Source organism: Bos taurus, chromosome Y, assembly GCF_002263795.3.
Source record: "Bos taurus isolate L1 Dominette 01449 registration number 42190680 breed Hereford chromosome Y, ARS-UCD2.0, whole genome shotgun sequence".
Taxonomy (NCBI): Eukaryota; Metazoa; Chordata; class Mammalia; order Artiodactyla; family Bovidae; genus Bos; species Bos taurus.
Genome location: NC_082638.1, coordinates 23,095,943 through 23,114,108, shown reverse-complemented (window position 1 = coordinate 23,114,108; position 18,166 = coordinate 23,095,943).

Genomic DNA, 18,166 nt, shown 5'->3' with positions numbered 1-18,166 from the left:
CAAGAACACTGGAGTGGGTTTCCATTTCCCTCTCCAATGCATGAAAGTTGGAAGTGAAAGTGAAGTCGCTCAGTCGTGTCCAACTCTTAGCGACCCCATGGACTGCAGCCCACCAGGCTCCTCCATCCATGGGATTTTCCAGGCAAGAGTACTGGAGTGAGGTGCCATTGCCTTCTCTGAGACAGCAGTCTACAAAGCAATAAATGCTGCAGAAGTTGCCAAGAAAGGGGAACTCTCTAACACTACTGGTGGGAATGCAAAGTAGTACAGCCATTATTGAGAGCAGTGTGGAGATTCCTTTAAAAACTGGAAATAGACCTGCCATAAGACCCAGCAAACCAACTGCTGGGCATGCACACTGAGGAAACCAGAATTGAAAAAGACACATTTACCCCGTTGTTCATCCCAGCACACTTTACAATAGTTAGGGTATGGAAGTAACCTAGATATCCATCGGTAGACAAATCTACTGAATGACACAATGGCTATTAAAAAGAACGCATTTGAATAAGTTCTAATAAGGTGGATGAAACTGGAGCCTATTATATAGAGTGGAGTATGTCAGAAAAAAGCCAATAGAGTATATTAACACATGTATATGGAAATTAGAGAGATGATAACAATGACCCTATATGAGAGACAGCAAAAGAGATAAAGAGACTATTGGACTTTGGGACAAGGCGAGTGTGGGATGATTTGAGAGAATAGCATTGAAAAATGTATATTGCCACATATGAAGCAGACTTCCAGTCCATGTTTGATGCAAGAGTTAGGGCATTCAGGCCCAGTGTACTGGGATGACCCTGAGAAATATGATGGGAAGAGAGGTGGAGGGGGGTTAGGATGAGGGAAACATGTACACCTACGGCTGATTCACATCAATATATGGCCAAAACCACTACAATATTGTAAAGTAATTAGCCTCCAAATAAAATTAATTAATTAATTTTTTAAAGTCTAGAGTAGAGGTTAGACTCTCCAAAATACAATATTAAAAATACAAAGCAAATCATTCAAAAAATTTTATATATATATATATAACTTGCTCTAAAAAATCGGGTCTCTGAAATGTAGTAGTTGGTTATAAAAATGAAAATTAAGGGAGTAATAAAGAACTTAAAAATTAAAAAAAAAAAGTTGAAAATGGTAAAAATACATCTGGGAATTTCTCTGGAGCTATTGTGGGCAGTGTGGGGTCATTTCAGTGTCAGATAGTTCTTTGTTCCAGCTTGTACTTCTCAAGTTCTATAGGCCCCTTCCAATGCTTAGTCAATGTTAACTAAAGGATTTTAATCTGTTGCACCTGTCAGCCCCAGAGTAGTTCCCTCTTCTTTGTTTCTTTTGGCTTCTTGTATTTTCAAGTCTCTTCAGTGTCTAATATATGCCTTGACACAAGGGGGTGAAGGTGGTCACTTATTTAGGCTCATTTTGTCAGTTGTGTTGTGGGGAGGGAGGAACACTGCAAACAAATATCGCTGGAGTGTATGTGGGGAGTGATCACAGTGTTTGGACCACACTGAGTTTGCTCCAGATCACAGTGACATGTACTTTCATGGTCTACATTTCTCAGTCTTCAGGTTGCTCTGCAGGGTACTGTCCAGAGAGGGCCCTGCATTTCGTGCACTTCCCCGATCTAAGCTACACTGGTTCAGATTTTGGGGTAGTCAGCAAGAGGACAGACTTTTTTGGGTGTGCTTTTTGTGCATTTCCCAGGTCAAGGCAGCTCAGGTGACCAGGTGCTTGGTGAGTGCCCTGTCCTAGGTGGGCTGGGCACCTTAATCACCTCCCCAGTATGGGCCACTCAGTTTCCAGAGTGCACCATAAGACCACCGTCTCCATCATGTCTCCTCTGAGGAGTTGATCTCAGGCTGCAGCCCTCATGGCAGATGGCAACAGTCCAGGATCCCAGAAAGCCGTGGTTAGAAACTGGTAGCCTGCTCAGATTGGTGGAGGATGCCAGTCTCTGGAGCTGAGATTGCCTCTTGCTTTCTGGCTCTGGCTGTCACACACCTGCCTCTCTGCCTTGAGCAGAGGGGAAGGCCCTGTAGGCAGCTGGCAGGTTCACCTTTGGTATTCTCTCAATCCTTTGCTCTCATTTCAAAGAGAATGAGCTGCCTTTCTGGGTTCCTGGTGTCCTCTGCCAGTATTCAGAAATTGTGTTGAGGAAGTTGCTCAGCATTCAAATGATCTTTTGATGAATATGTGGGTCTTGGGACAGTCTCCCGGGTATTCTTTTGTATCCATCCAGACTGTGTCTCTTGGTTGGAGCATTTAACTCATTTACATTTGAAGTAATTATTGATATACGTATGTTCCTATTGCCATTTTTGTAATTGTTTGGGATTGATTTTGTAGATCTTTTTTCTTCTCTTGTATTTATTGACTATTGAAGTCCCTTTAACATTTGTTGTAAAGCTACTTTTGTGTTCTTTTGAATTCTTTTTTTTTTCTTTTGAATTGTCTGACATTTTGCTTGTCTGAAAATCTATTGACTTCTCTATCAGTTTGAATGAGATCCTTGCCAGGTACTGTAATCTTGGTTGTAGATTTTTCCCTTTCAATACTTTGAATATATCCTACCATTCTATTCTGGCCTGCAGTCTCTGCTGAAAGATCAGCTGTTAAATGTATGGGGTTTCCTTTGCAACAAATTTGGAAAACTCATCAGTGGCCACAGGACTGGAAAAGATCAGTTTTCATTCCAATCCCAAAGGAAGGCAATGCCAAAGAACACTTAAACTACTGCACAATTGTACTCATCTCACACGCTAATAAAGTAATGCTCAAAATTCTCCAAGCCAGGCTTCAGCAATATGTGAACCATGAACTTCCTGATGTTCACGCTGGTTTTAGCAAAGGCAGAAAAACAAGAGATCAAATTTCCAAAATCTGCTGGATCATCGAAAAAGCAAGAGAGTTCCAGAAAAACTTTATTGAATATGCCAAAGCCTTTGACTGTGTGGATCACAATAAACTGTGGAAAATTCTGAAAGAGATGGGAATACCAGACCCCACCTGACCTGCCTCTTGAGAAACCTATATGCAGGTCAGGAAGCAACAGTTAGAACTGGACATGGAACAACAGACTGGTTTCAAATAGGATAAGGAGTACGTCAAGGCTGTATACTGTCACCCTGCTTATTTAAATTATATGCAGAGTACATCATGAGAAACACTGGGCTGGAAGAAATACAAGCTGGAATCAAGATTGGCGGGAGAAATATCAATAACCTCAGATATGCAGATGACACCACCCTTATGACAGAAAGTGAAGAGGAACCCAAAAGCTTCTTGATGAAGGTGAAAGACGAGAGTGGGAAAAGTTGGACTAAAGTGTAACATTCAGAAAATGAAGATTATGGCACCTGGTCCCATCACTTCATAGGAAATAGATGTGGAAACAGTGTTAGAGTTTATTTTTCTGGGCTCCAAAATCACTGTACATGGTGACTGCAGCCATGAAATTAAAAGACGCTTACTCCTTGGAAGGAAAGTTATGTCCAACATAGATAGCATATTCAAAAGCAGAGGCATTGCTTTTCCAACAAAGGTCTGTCTAGTCAAGACTACGGTTTTTCCAGTGGTCATGTATGGATGTGAGAGTTGGACTGTGAACAAGGCTGAGCACCAAAGAATTGATGCTCTTGAACTGTGGTGTTGGAGAAGACTTTTGAGAGTCCCTTGGACTGAAAGGAGATCCAACCAGTCCATTCTAAGGGAGATCACCTATGGGTGTCCTTTGGAAGGAAAGATGCTAAAGCTGAAATTCCAGTACTTAGGCCACCTCATGTGAAGAGTTGACTCATTGGAAAAGACTTTGATGCTGGGGGGGATTGGGTGCAGGTGGAAAAGGGGACGACAGAGGATGAGTGGCTGGATGGCATCACCCACTCGATAGATGTGAATTTGAGTGAACTCCAGGAGTTGGTGATGGACAGGGAGGCCTGACATGCTGCTATTCATGGGTTTGCAAAGAGTCAGACATGACTGAGTGACTGAAGTGAACTGAACTGAACTGAAGTGAAAGAAGGTTTATATACATTAAAGTTTAACTCCAAGGGGGAAAGAACAGAAGGGAAAATAAAGTAATAAATGTAGAATAAATTATATGTTTTAAAAATTAAAATTTATAAAAGTTGGGGGTGGGGGGAACATCACTGAACTGTAAAAGCTGAAGTAGAGCCAGAGGTTTAAGTAAGCAATAAAAAAAAAAAAAAAATGTGACTGAGAAACAAAAAAGCTCAAAACCTTCATTAGATTTCATAGTGCCAATAACATTGACAACTGCAATGGGCAGTGTGGGGGGAATGGAAAAAAAGAAAAAGAAAAAAAATCCAAAAGAATATATGTAGCAAGTCAAAACACAGGACTAATAGTTGTTCTTCTTGAGTCACTATCATCAGAGTCCTTTCCTTCCCTGGCAGTTACACTTCACCTCAACTCACTAGGATGCCGTCCAAAACTGTGCTGATCTCTGGATCTGCTTTGGGCATGGATCAGATTCTAATCTGGTCCTACTTCTATGTGTTCTTGCCTTCAATGTTCACAGCTATCAGAATTAGTGCATTTTATTTTGTGGGAGCTGTCAATGTCCTTTTATATTTTCCATAAACACAGAGCCTGCCTGGTTAAACTACAGCTTCACTTTCTGCCATAAGGGTGGTGTCATCTGCATATCTGAGGTCATTGATATATTTCCTGGCAATCTTAATTCCAGCTTGTGCCTCATCCAGCTCAGCGTTTCTCATGATGTACATTGTATATGAGTTAAATAAGCAGGGTGACAATATCCAGCCATGACATACTCCTTTTCCTATTTGGAACCAGTCTGTTGTTCCATGTCCAGTTCTAACTATTGCTTCCTGACCTCCAAAAAGGTTTTTCAAGAGGCAGGTCAAGTAGTCTTGTATTCCCCTCTCTTTCAGAATTTTTCCATAGTTTATTGTGATCCAAGCAGTCAAAAGCTTTGGCATAGTCAATAAAGCAGAAATAGGTGTGTTTCTGAAACTCTTTTGCTTTTTCAATGATCCAGTGGATGTTGGCAATTTGATCTCTGGTTCCTCTGCCTTTTCTAAAACCAGCTTGAACATCTGGAAGTTCATAGTTCACATATTGCTGAAGCCTGGCTTGGAGAATGTTGAGCATTATTTTACTAGCATGTAAATATAACTGGTGAATTTAACTCAGATGATGATTATATCTACTACTGTGGGCAGGAATCCCTTAGAAGAAATGGAATAGCCATCATGGTCAACAAAAGAGTCCAAAATGAAATACTTGTATACAATCTCAAAAACGACAGAATTATCTCTTTTTGTTTCCAAGGCAAACCTTTCAATATCACAGTAATCCAAGTCTATGCCCCAACCAGTAACGCTGAAGAAGTTGAAGTTGAACGGCACTATGAAGACCTGCAAGACCTTTTATTTTTATTTTTTTTAATTTTATTTTATTTTTAAACTTTACAATATTGTATTAGTTTTGCCAAATATCGAAATGAATCCGCCACAGGTATACCCGCATTCCCCATCCTGAACCCTCCTCCCTCCTCCCACCCCTCCCCTCCCTCTGGGTCGTCCCAGTGCACCAGCCCCAAGCATCCAGTACCATGCATCGAACCTGGACTGGCGACTCATTTCATACATGATATTACACATGTTTCAATGCTATTCTCCCAAATCTCCCCACCCTCTCCCTCTCCCACAGAGTCCATAAGACTGATCTGTACATCAGTGTCTCTTTTGCTGTCTCGTACACAGGGTTATTGTTACCATCTTGCTAAATTCCATATATATGCGTTAGTATACTGTATTGGTATTTTTCTTTCTGGCTTACTTCACTCTGTATAATAGGTTCCAGTTTCATCCATCTCATTAGAACTGATTCAAATGTATTCTTTTTAATGGCTGAGTAATACTCCATTGTGTATATGTACCACAGCTTTCTTATCCATTCATCTGCTGATGGGCATCTAGGTTGCTTCCATGTTCTGGCTATTATAAACAGTGCTGCGATGAACATTGGGGTACACGTGTCTCTTTCCCTTCTGGTTTCCTCAGTGGGTATGCCGAGCAGTGGGATTGCTGGATCATAAGGCAGTTCTATTTCCAGTTTTTTTTAAGGAATCTCCACACTGTTCTCCACAGTGGCTGTACTAGTTTGCATTCCCACCAACAGTGGAAGAGGGTTCCCTTTTCTCCACACCCTCTCCAGCATTTATTGCTTGTAGACTTTTGGATCGCAGCCATTCTGACTGGCATGAAATGGTACCTCATAGTGGTTTTGATTTGCATTTCTCTGATAATGAGTGATGTTGAGCATCTTTTCATGTGTTTGTTAGCCATCTGTATGTCTTCTTTGGAGATGTGTCTATTTAGTTCTTTGGCCCATTTTTTTGATTGGGTCATTTATTGTTCTGGAGTTGAGCTGTAGGAGTTGCTTGTATATTTTTGAGATTAGTTGTTTGTCCGTTGCTTCATTTGCTATTATTTTCTCCCATTCTGAAGGCTGTCTTTTCACCTTGCTAATAGTTTCCTTTGATGTGCAGAAGCTTTTAAGTTTAATTAGGTCCCATTTGTTTATTTTTGCTTTTATTTCCAATATTCTGGGAGGTGGGTCATAGAGGATCCTGCTGTGATGTATGTCGGAGAGTGTTTTGCCTATGTTCTCCTCTAGGAGTTTTATAGTTTCTGGTCTTACGTTTAGATCTTTAATCCATTTTGAGTTTATTTTTGTGTAAGGTGTTAGAAAGTGTTCTAGTTTCATCCTTTTACAAGTGGTTGACCAGTTTTCCCAGCACCACTTGTTAAAGAGATTGTCTTTAATCCATTGTATATTGTTGCCTCCTTTGTCAAAGATAAGGTGTCCATACGTGCGTGGATTTATCTCTGGGCTTTCTATTTTGTTCCATTGATCAATATTTCTGTCTTTGTGCCAGTACCATACTGTCTTGATATCTGTGGCTTTGTAATGGAGCCTGAAGTCAGGTAGGTTGATTCCTCCAGTTCCATTCTTCTTTCTCAAGATAGCTTTGGCTATTCGAGGTTTTTTGTATTTCCATACAAATTGTGAAATTATTTGTTCTAGCTCTGTGAAGGATACTGTTGGTAGCTTGATAGGGATTGCATTGAATCTATAAATTGCTTTGGGTAGTATACTCATTTTCACTATATTGATTCTTCCGATCCATGAACATGGTATATTTCTCCATCTATTAGTGTCCTCTTTGATTTCTTTCACCAGTGTTTTATAGTTTTCTATATATAGGTCTTTAGTTTCTTTAGGTAGATATATTCCTAAGTATTTTATTCTTTCTGTTGCAATGGTGAATGGAATTGTTTCCTTAATTTCTCTTTCAATTTTCTCATTATTAGTGTATAGGAATGCAAGGGATTTCTGTGTGTTGATTTTATATCCTGCAACTTTACTATAGTCATTTATTAGTTCTAGTAATTTTCTGGTGGAGTCTTTAGGGTTTTCTATGTAAAGGATCATGTCATCTGCAAATAGTGAGAGTTTTACTTCTTCTTTTCCAATTTGGATTCCTGTTATTTCTTTTTCTGCTCTGATTGCTGTGGCCAAAACTTCCAAGACTATGTTGAATAGTAATGGTGAAAGTGGGCACCCTTGTCTTGTTCCTGACTTTAGAGGAAATGCTTTCAATTTTTCACCATTGAGGATAATGTTTGCTGTGGGTTTGTCATATATAGCTTTTATTGTGTTGATGTATGTTCCTTCTATTCCTGTTTTCTGGAGAGTTCTTATCATAAATGGATGTTGAATTTTGTCAAAGGCTTTCTCTGCATTTATTGAGATAATCATATGGTTTTTGTTTTTCAATTTGTTAATGTGGTGTATAACATTGATTGATTTGCGGATATTGAAGAATCCTTGCATCCCTGGGATAAAGCCCACTTGGTCATGGTGTATGATCTTTTTAATGTGTTGTTGGATTCTGATTGCTAGAATTTTGTTTAGGATTTTTGCATCTATATTCATCAGTGATATTGGCCTCTAGTTTTCTTTTTTTGTGGGATCTTTGTCAGGTTTTGGTATTAGGGTGATGGTGGCCTCATAGAATGAGTTTGGAAGTTTACCTTCCTCTGTAATTTTCTGGAAGAGTTTGAGCACGATAGATGTTAGCTCTTCTCTAAATTTTTGGTAGAATTCAGCTGTGAAGCCGTCTGGACCTGGGCTTTTGTTTGCTGGAAGATTTCTTATTACAGTTTCAATTTCCGTGCTTGTGATGGGTCTGTTAAGATTTTCTATTTCTTCCTGGTCGAGTTTTGGAAAGTTGTACTTTTCTAAGAATTTGTCCTTTTCTTCCACGTTGTCCATTTTATTGGCATATAATTGTTGATAGTAGTCTCTTATGATCCTTTGTATTTCTGTGTTGTCTGTTGTGATCTCTCCATTTTCATTTCTAATTTTATTGATTTGATTTTTCTCCCTTTGTTTCTTGATGAGTCTGGCTAATGGTTTGTCAGTTTTATTTATCCTTTCAAAGAACCAGCTTTTGGCTTTGTTGATTTTTGCTATGGTCTCTTTTGCATTTATTTCTGCCCTAATTTTTAAGATTTCTTTCCTTCTACTAACCCTGGGATTCTTCATTTCTTCCTTTTCTAGTTGCTTTAGGTGTAGGGTTAGGTTATTTATTTGACTTTTTTCTTGTTTCTTTAGGTATGCCTGTATTGCTATGAACTTTCCCCTTAGGACTGCTTTTAAAGTGTCCCACAGGTTTTGAGTTGTTGTGTTTTCATTTTCATTAGTTTCTATGCAAATTTTGATTTCTTTTTTGATTTCTTCTGTGATTTGTTGGTTATTCATCAGCGTGTTTTTCAGCCTCCATATGTTGGAATTTTTAATAGTTTTTCTCCTGTAATTGAGATCTAATCTTACTGCATTGTGGTCAGAAAAGATGCTTGGAATGATTTCTATGTTTTTGAATTTACCAAGGCTAGATTTATGGCCCAGGATGTGATCTATCCTGGAGAAGGTTCCATGTGCGCTTGAGAAAAAGGTGAAATTCATTGTTTTGGGATGAAATGTCCTATAGATATCAATTAGGTCTAACTGGTCTATTGTATCGTTTAATGTTTGCGTTTCCTTGTTAATTTTCTGTTTAGTTGATCTATCCATAGGTGTGAGTGGGGTATTAAAGTCTCTCACTATTATTGTGTTATTGTTAATTTCTCCTTTCATACTTGTTAGCATTTGTCTTACAAATTGCGTCACTCCAGTGTTGGGTGCATATATATTTATAATTGTTATATCTTCTTCTTTGATTGATCCTTTGATCATTAGGTAGTGACCATCTTTGTCTCTTTTCACAGCCTTTGTTTTAAGGTCTATTTTATCTGATATAAGTATTGCTACTCCTGCTTTCTTTTGGTCCCTATTTGCATGGAAAATCTTTTTCCAGCCCTTCACTTTCAGTCTGTATGTGTCCCCTGTTTTGAGGTGGGTCTCTTGTAGACAACATATGTAGGGGTCTTGTTTTTGTATCCATTCAGCTAGTCTTTGTCTTTTGGTTGGGGCATTCAACCCATTTACGTTTAAGGTAATTACTGATAAGTATGATCCCATTGCCATTTACTTTATCGATTTGGGTTCGAGTTTATACACTGTTTTTGTGTTTCCTGTCTAGAGAATATCCTTTAGTATTTGTTGGAGAGCTGGTTTGGTGGTACTGAACTCTCTCAGCTTTTGCTTGTCTGAGAAGCTTTTGATTTCTCCTTCATATTTGAATGAGATCCTTGCTGGGTACAATAATCTGGGCTGTAGGTTATTTTCTTTCATCGCTTTAAGTATGTCTTGTCATTCCCTCCTGGCTTGAAGAGTTTCTATCGAAAGATCAGCTGTTATCCTAATGGGAATTCCCTTGTGTGTTATTTGTTTTTTTTTCCCCTTGCTGCTTTTAATATTTGTTCTTTGTGTTTGATCTTTGTTAATTTGATTAATATGTGTCTTGGGGTGTTTTGCCTTGGGTTTATCCTGTTTGGGACTCTCTGGGTTTCTTGGACTTCGGTGATTATTTCCTTCCCCAGTTTAGGGAAGTTTTCAACTATTATCTCCTCAAGTATTTTCTCATGGTCTTTCTTTTTGTCTTCTTCTTCTGGGATCCCTATGACTCGAATGTTGTAGCGTTTAATATTGTCCTGGAGGTCTCTGAGATTGTCCTCATTTCTTTTAATTCGTTTTTCTTTTATTCTCTCTGATTCATTTATTTCTACCATTCTATCTTCTAATTCACTAATCCTATCTTCTACATCTGTTATTCTACTATTTGTTGCCTCCAGAGTGTTTTTAATTTCATTTATTGCATTATTAATTTTATATTGACTCTCTTTTATTTCTTCTAGGTCCTTGTTAAACCTTTCTTGCATCTTCTCAATCTTTGTCTCCAAGCTATTTATCTGTGATTCCATTTTGATTTCAAGATTTTGGATCAATTTCACTATCATTATTCGGAATTCTTTATCAGGTAGATTGCCTATCTCTTCCTCTTTTGTTTGGTTTGGTGGGCTTTTATCCTGTTCCTTTATCTGCTGTGTATTCCTCTGTCTCTTCATCTTGTTTAAATTGCTGAGTTTGGGGTGTCCTTTCTGTATTCTGGCAGTTTGTGGAGTTCTCTTTATTGTGGCATTTCCTCGCTTTGTGTGGGTTTGTACAGGTGGCTTGTCAAGGTTTCTTGGTTAGGGAAGCTTGTGTCGGTGTTCTGATGAGTGGAGCTGTATTTCTTCTCTCTGGAGTGCAATGAAATATCCAGTAATGAGTTATGGGATGTCTGTGGTTTTGGGGTGACTTTGGGCTGCCTGTATCTTGGAGCTCAGGGCTGTGTTCCTTGCTGCTGGAGAATTTGCTTGATATGTCTTGCCCTGAAACTTGTTTCGCCCAGAGAGGTTTACAGCATTATATGGAGAAGAGAAGAGTGAGGAGGGAGTTAGAGGTGACCCGAATGTGATGAGGTGGAGTCAATAGAGGAGAGAGTGGGCTATTCAGTAATCTCTTCCTTATGTGCACTCCACAACTGGACCGCTCAGAGTTGTTCACAGAGTTATACAGAGAAGAGATGAAGGAAGAAGGTGGCAGAGGTGGCCAGGAGGATAAATGGGGGGAATGAAAAGGAGGGAGACAGATCCAGCCAGTAATCAGTTCCCTAAGTGTTCTCCACTGTCTGGAACACACAGAAATTCACAGAGTTGGGTAGAGTAGAGAGGGGTTAGGGAGGAGACACAGGCGACCTAGTGGAGAAAAAGGAGAGTCCAAAGGGAGAGAGAGCAGTTAAGCCAGTAATCTCGCTCCCTAGTGAAAAATGGGTACTGAAGATTGGGTTCTTAAAGGTACAAAATTGGTAACAAATACATAAAAGCAAAAAATTTAAATCTAGAGTAGAGTTTGGAATTTCAAAAATATGATGTTAAAGAAAAGAAGAAGGAAAAGAAAGAGAGAAAAAACGAACAAACAAAAACAAACAAGGTCGCAAAAATTATAAAGAAAATATAGGTACAAAATTGATAACTAATACCAAAAAGCAAAAGTTAAAAATCTAGAGCAGAGTTTGGAATTTCAAAAATACAATGTTAAAAAAAGAAGAAGAAAAAGAAAGAGAGAGAAAAAACAAAAACAAAAACAAGAACAAACAAGGCCGCATAAATTATAAAAAAAAAAAAAAATACAGGTACAAAATTGATAACATATACCAAAAAGCATAAATTAAAAATCTAGAATAGAGTTTGGAATTTTAAATATACAATGTTATTTAAAAGAAGAAGAGAAAGAAACAGAGAAAAAGAAAAAGAAAAAAAAAAAAGAAAAAAGGGTCACAGAAATTATATAAAAACAAAAACAAAAAAACTATAGGTACAAAATTGATAACAAATACTAAAAAGCTAAAATTAAAAATCTAGAGTAGAGTTTGGAATTTCAAAAATACAATGTTAAAGAAAACGAAAAAGCAAAAAAAAAAGGTCAAAAAATTATTTAAAAATATATATATATGAAGTTTGCTTTAAAAAAATAGGGTCTTTTTTTTTTTTTTTTGCAAAGTAATCTGTTATAAAAGTGGAAATTAAAGGAATAATAGAGGACTTAAAAAATTTTTTTATAGGCTCACTTGTTCAGTCACACTGAGGGGAGGTAGGGAGGGATGCTGCAAACAAATAACACTGGCGTGTGCTCGCAGTGCCTCAGCCACACTGGGTCTGCCCCCAGTTCATGGCGCATGTAGCCTCTCTGCCCACGCTGCTCAGGCTCTAGGTTGCTCCGCCGCGAACAATCCGCGGCCCACCCTGGGCTGCCTGTACTTCCCAGGTGCAAGCCACTCAGGTTCAGGCACTCGGGTAGTCCTCAGAGGCGCAGACTCTCAGTTGGGCCTGCGTTTTGTGCCCTTCCCAGATCCGAGCAGCTCAGGTGATGAGGTGTTTTGCGCGCGATTGCTGCGACTTATCGCCTCCTCGCTGCTCGGTTATCTAGTTGTGCACCGGCACACCTTCTCAGGCAGATGTTGACCGTCCAGACCCCCAAGAAGTTTTAGTTAGCAAAGAAGCCTGCTTACAGTTTTATAGATAATGGCTCTCTGGGGCTGCGATTGTCACCTTCCGGTTCTGGCTGCCTATCACCGGAGGGGGATGGTCTGCCGCCGGCTATCTCTGTTCAGTCCTTTATTCCATGCTCGGGCCTGGCGGTGTCATAGGTTAGGGCTGGCTTTTTGCGTGTTAGATATCCCACAGTCTGGTTTGCTAGCCCAAATTATTTCACTCAGATAGTGCTCGGGGTATTCAGGCCAGATTCTTGCGATGCAGCCCGCGCCGCACCTCCCTGCCCAGCTCCCGCTTGCTAATGGCATATGCAGGCGTCTGCGCTGCTTCTCCGCTGGGGGAGTTACCGTAGGGCTCGCAATGTGCGGGTTTTAATTATTTATTTTTCCTCCCTGTTATGTTGCCCTCTGTGCTTCCAAGGCTTGGCACAGATTCGGCAGTGAGAAGGTTTCCTGGTGTTTGGAAACTTCTCTCTTTTTAAGACTCCCTTCCCGGGACGGAACTCCGTCCCTCCCTCTTTTGTCCCTTTTTTTTGTCCTTTATATTTTTCCCTACCTCCTTTCGAAGACTTGGGTTGCTTTTCTGGGTGCCTGATGTCCTCTGCTGGCTTTCAGAAGTTGTTTTGTGGAATTTACTCCGCATTTAAATGTTCTTTTGATGAATTTGTGGGTGAGAAAGCGTTCTCCCCATCCTACTCCTCTGCCATCTTAGCTCCTCCTCCTGCAAGACCTTCTAGAACTAACACCCAAAAAAGTTGTCCTTCACTATAGGGGACTGAAATGCAAAAATATGAAGTCAAGAAATACCTAGGGTAACAGGCAAATTTGGCCTTGGAATATGGAATGAAGAAGGGCAAAGGCTAATAGAGTTTTCCCAAGAGAACGCGCTTGTCATAGCAGTCACCCTCTTCGAACAACACAAGACAGGACTCTACACATGGACATCACCAGATGGTCAACACTGAAATCAGATTGATTATATTCTTTGCAGCCAAAGATGGAGAAGCTCTATACAGTCAGCAAAAATATGACCAGGAGGTGACTGTGGCTCAGATCATGAACTCCTTATTGCCAAAATCAGACTGAAATTGAAGAAAGTAGGGAAAACCACTAGACCATTCAGGTATGACATAAATCGAATCCCTTATGATTATACAGTGGAAGTGAGGAATAGACTTAAGGGTCTAGATCTGATAGACAGATTGCTTGATGAAATATGGATGGAGGTTCATGACATTGTACAGGAGACAGGGATCAAGACCATCCCCAATGAAAAGAAATGCAAAAAAGCAAAATGGCTGTTTGGGGAGGTCTTACATATAGCTGTGAAAAGAAGAGAAGTGAAAAGCAAAGGAGAAAAGGAAATTTATAAGGATCTGAATGCAGAGTTCCAAAGAATAGCAAGTACAGATAAGAAAGCCTTCCTCAGTGATCAATACAAAGAAATAGAGGAAAACAACAGAATGGGAAAGACTAGAGATCTCTTCAAGAAAATCAGAGATACCAAAGGAACATTTCATGCAAAGATGAGCTCACAGAAATTTTATGGACCTAACAGAAACAGAAGATATTAAGACAAGGTGGCAAGAATATACAGAAGAAGTGTACAAAAAAATCTTCACAACCAAGATAATCATGATGGTGTGATCACTCATCTGGAGCCAGGCATCCTGTAATGTGAAGTCAAGTGGGCCTTAGAAAACATCACCATGAACAAAGCTAATGGAGGTGATGGAATTCCAGTTCAGCTATTCCAAATCCTGAAAGATGATGCTGTAAAAGTGCTGCACTCAATAGGCCAGAAAACTCGTCAGTGATCACAGGTCCATTTTCATTCCAATCCCAAAGAAACTCAATGCCAAACAATATTCAAACTACCACACAATTGTACGCATCTCACACGCTAGTACTCCAGTACTCTTGCCTGGAAAATCCCATGGGTGGAGGAGCCTGGTAGGCTGCAGTCCATGGGGTCTCGAAAAGTTGGACATGACTGAACAACTTCACTTTCATTTTTAACTTTCATGCGTTGGAGAAGGAAATGGCAACCCACTCCAGGGTTCTTGCCTGTAGAATTCCAGGGACGCGGGAGCCTGGTGGGCTGCTGTCTGTGGTGTCGCACAGAGTCAGACACGATTGAAGCCACTTAGCAGCAGCAGCAGCAGCCATGTAGCTTGTGTTTTTAACCAAGACAAATGAACTGCAATGCTGCAGGACAGGGCATCTTTCCACTTTCATGGGCTCTCACCACTTAGTGCTGTAGGGTTCACTGGCCCAGCTGTAGGAGTCAAGGGTCAGGTAAGGATTTGGACGGCAGTGGAATGAAGCACAAAGTGCTTTTTTCCAAGGAAGCATCTCCCATCTGTTGAACGTGTGCTGTCCAACCATGAATTTTCAAGAAAAACAGAAATCCTCAGACCTGAAAACTTTCCTCTTGTTTATTCTTCCACTGTCAATGTCACCAGACTCCTTGCTTTCCTCTGCAGAAAGCAAGACTGTGGAAGCCAGGTATTCTTTGAGGGCATTGATGCAGGGCCGGGCACCCTGGTTTTCCAGATGTTGTCTTGATTTTTATTTTTTTTCTTAAAGAGGGAATGAGGTGAGGGAGAGAGAGAGATCTCTGTTTTACTGATTGATAAGAACATGTTCCAGGGTGTCTTGTCTAAAGATATTATTCCTTTGAAGGAGTCCTTATCTTGTGCCTCCTGAAAGGCCAGTTTTTATAGCCTGCCTATGTTTTTTGAATAAAGGAGTTCTTTTTTTTTTTTTAACTTAAAAATGAATGCTTATATTTTTGTTTTAAAACTTTTTTGGAAGTGGGGGATGACTCATGGCATGCAGAATCTTATTTCCCTGGCCAGAGATGGAACCTGTGCTCCCTGTAGTGAAAGCATGGTCTTAACCACTGTTCCTCTTATGGCTGGAGGCTTAGGTTCTCTTCTATCAGGACACCACAGGGATGAATTTGCTGTTAGTTAGTGTGTTCTGATTTTTGTGGAATCACATAATTTAAGTAAAAACATGTTTTTATATGTAATGAATGCACATGGGAACAATCAATCAAAATACAATCCCATGGTCTGTAGCCCTCCAGGCTTTTCTGTCCATGGACTTCTTAAGGCAAGATTACTGGAGTGGATTGCCATCCCCTTCTCCAAGTCAAAGTACAGAAAGACAATTAATGAAAAGCCAGTCTATACCTGCAACCCCTGATCACCTGTTTCTCTATCACCAACTCCCCATCTTGCCTGTAAAAAGAATAGAGTGACCAGTGTTGGCTCCTTTTTTTCCCCCCTGTCCATCCTCTGTCCCTGTTGGCTACATTTAGTCTCCTTGGGGAGCTCTTTTTGACCACAGTCTGGGTGATCTTGTCCCCATTTAGCAGTGTCTAGACACATTAATTTGCCAACAAAGGTTCGTCTAGTCAAGACTATGGCTTTTCCAGTGGTTATGGATGGATGTGAGAGTTGGACTGTGTAGAAGGCTGAGCGCCAAAGAATTGATGCTTTTGAACTGTGGTGTTGGAGAAGACTCTTGAGAGTCCCTTGGACTGCAAGGAGATCCAACCAGTCCATTCTGAAGGAGATCAGCCCTGGAATTTCTTTGGAAGGAATGATGCTGAAACTGGTTGGATCTCCTGGCACTCCAAGGGACTCTCAAGAGTCTTCTCCAACACCACAGTTCAAAAGCATCAATTCTTCAGCACTCAGCTTTCTTCACAGTCCAACTCTCACATCCATACATGACCACAGGAAAAACCATAGCCTTGACTAGATGAACCTGTGTTGGTAAAGTAATGTCTCTGCTTTTGAATATGCTATCTAGGTTGGTCATAACTTTTCTTCTAAGGAGTAAGTGTCTTTTAATTTCATGGCTGCAGTCACCATCTGCAGTGATTTTGGAGCCCAGAAAAATAAAGTCTGACACTGTTTCCACTGTTTCCCCATCTATTTCCCATGAAGTGATGGGACTGGATGCCATGATCTTCGTTTTCTGAATGTTGAGCTTTAAGCCAACGTTTTCACCCTCCACTTTCACTTTAGCAAAAATCAAATGGACACTCTGTGCAAAGATGTGTGCCTGCATACCAAGTTGCTTCAGTCATGTCCTAGTCTTTACGACCTTGTGGAGCCCACCAGGCAAGAACATTGGAGTAGGTTGCCTCGCCTTCCACCAGGGGATCTTCCCGACCCAGGGTTTGAACTAGCGTCTCTTATATCTTCTGCATTGGCAGGTGTGTTTTTTACCACTAGCACCATCTGGGAAGCCTGTGTGCAAAGATGTTTGATGCCAAATTGCTGAAATATCCATAAACACATGAAGGATTTGATTTTTAATTATTCTTCTAATCAAAATTATTCTGATGCCGATAATTATTTTTGAACTTAGAAGTCAAAAAATAACAGATTTCTTCATCAGAAGAAATCTGTTTAATTTTCACATGTCACCTTGCATCACATTCCCTCCTGTCAACTGATTATCTTCAGTTCAGTTCAGTCACCAAGTCGTGTCCAACTCTTTGCAACCCCATGAACAACAGCATGATAGGCCTCCCTGTCCATCACCAATTCCTGGAGTTAACTCAAACTCATGTCCATTGAATTGGTGATGCCATCCAAACATCTCATCCTCTATCGTCCCCTTCTCCTCCTGCCCTCAATCTTTCCCAGCATCAGGGTCTTTTCAAATGAGTCAGCTCTTCATATCAGGTGGCCAAAGTTTTGGAGTTTCAGATTCAACATCAGCCTTTCCAATGAACACCCAGAACTGATTTTAGGATGGACTGGTTGGATCGCCTTGCAGTCCAAGGGACTCTCAAGAGTCTTCTCCAACACCACACTTCAAAAGTGTCAATTCTTTGGTGTTCAGCTTTGTTTACAGTCCAACTCTCACACCCATACATGAGTACTAGTAAAACCAGAGCCTTGATTAGATAGACCTTTGTTGACAAAGTAATGTCTCTGTTTTTAATATGCTGTCTAATGTGGTCATAGCTTTCCTTCCAAGAAGTAAGCGTCTTTTAATTTCTTGGCTACAATCACCATCTGCAGTGATTTTGGAGCCCAAGAAAATAAAGTCAGCCACTGTTTACCTATCTATTTCCCATGAAGTGATAGGCCTAGGTGCCATGATCTTTGTTTTCTGATTGTTGAGCTTTAAGTCAACTTTTTCACTCTCTTTCACTTTCATCAAGAGGCTCCTTAGCTCTTCTTCACTTTCTGCCATAACAGTGGTGTCATCTGCATATCTGAGGTTATTGATATTTCTCCCAGCAATCTTGATTCCAGCTTGTGCTTCCTCTAGCCCAGTGTTTCTCATGATGTACTCTGCATATAAGTCAAATAAGCAGGCTGACAATATACAGCCTTGACGTACTCCTTTTCCTATTTGGAACCAGTCTTCTGTTCCATGTCCAGTTCTAACCATTGCTTCCTGACCTGCATACAGGTTTAGATTTCCCATATGCTAGGTGAGGGAGGCAGTTTAAAATGGATCAGTATCTCTCTGCTGCTGCTGCTATTGCTGCTAAGTCGCTTCAGTCATGTCCAACTCTGTGCAACCCCAGAGATGGCAGCCCAGCAGACTCCCCCATCCCTGGAATTCTCCAGGCAAGAACACTGGAGTGGG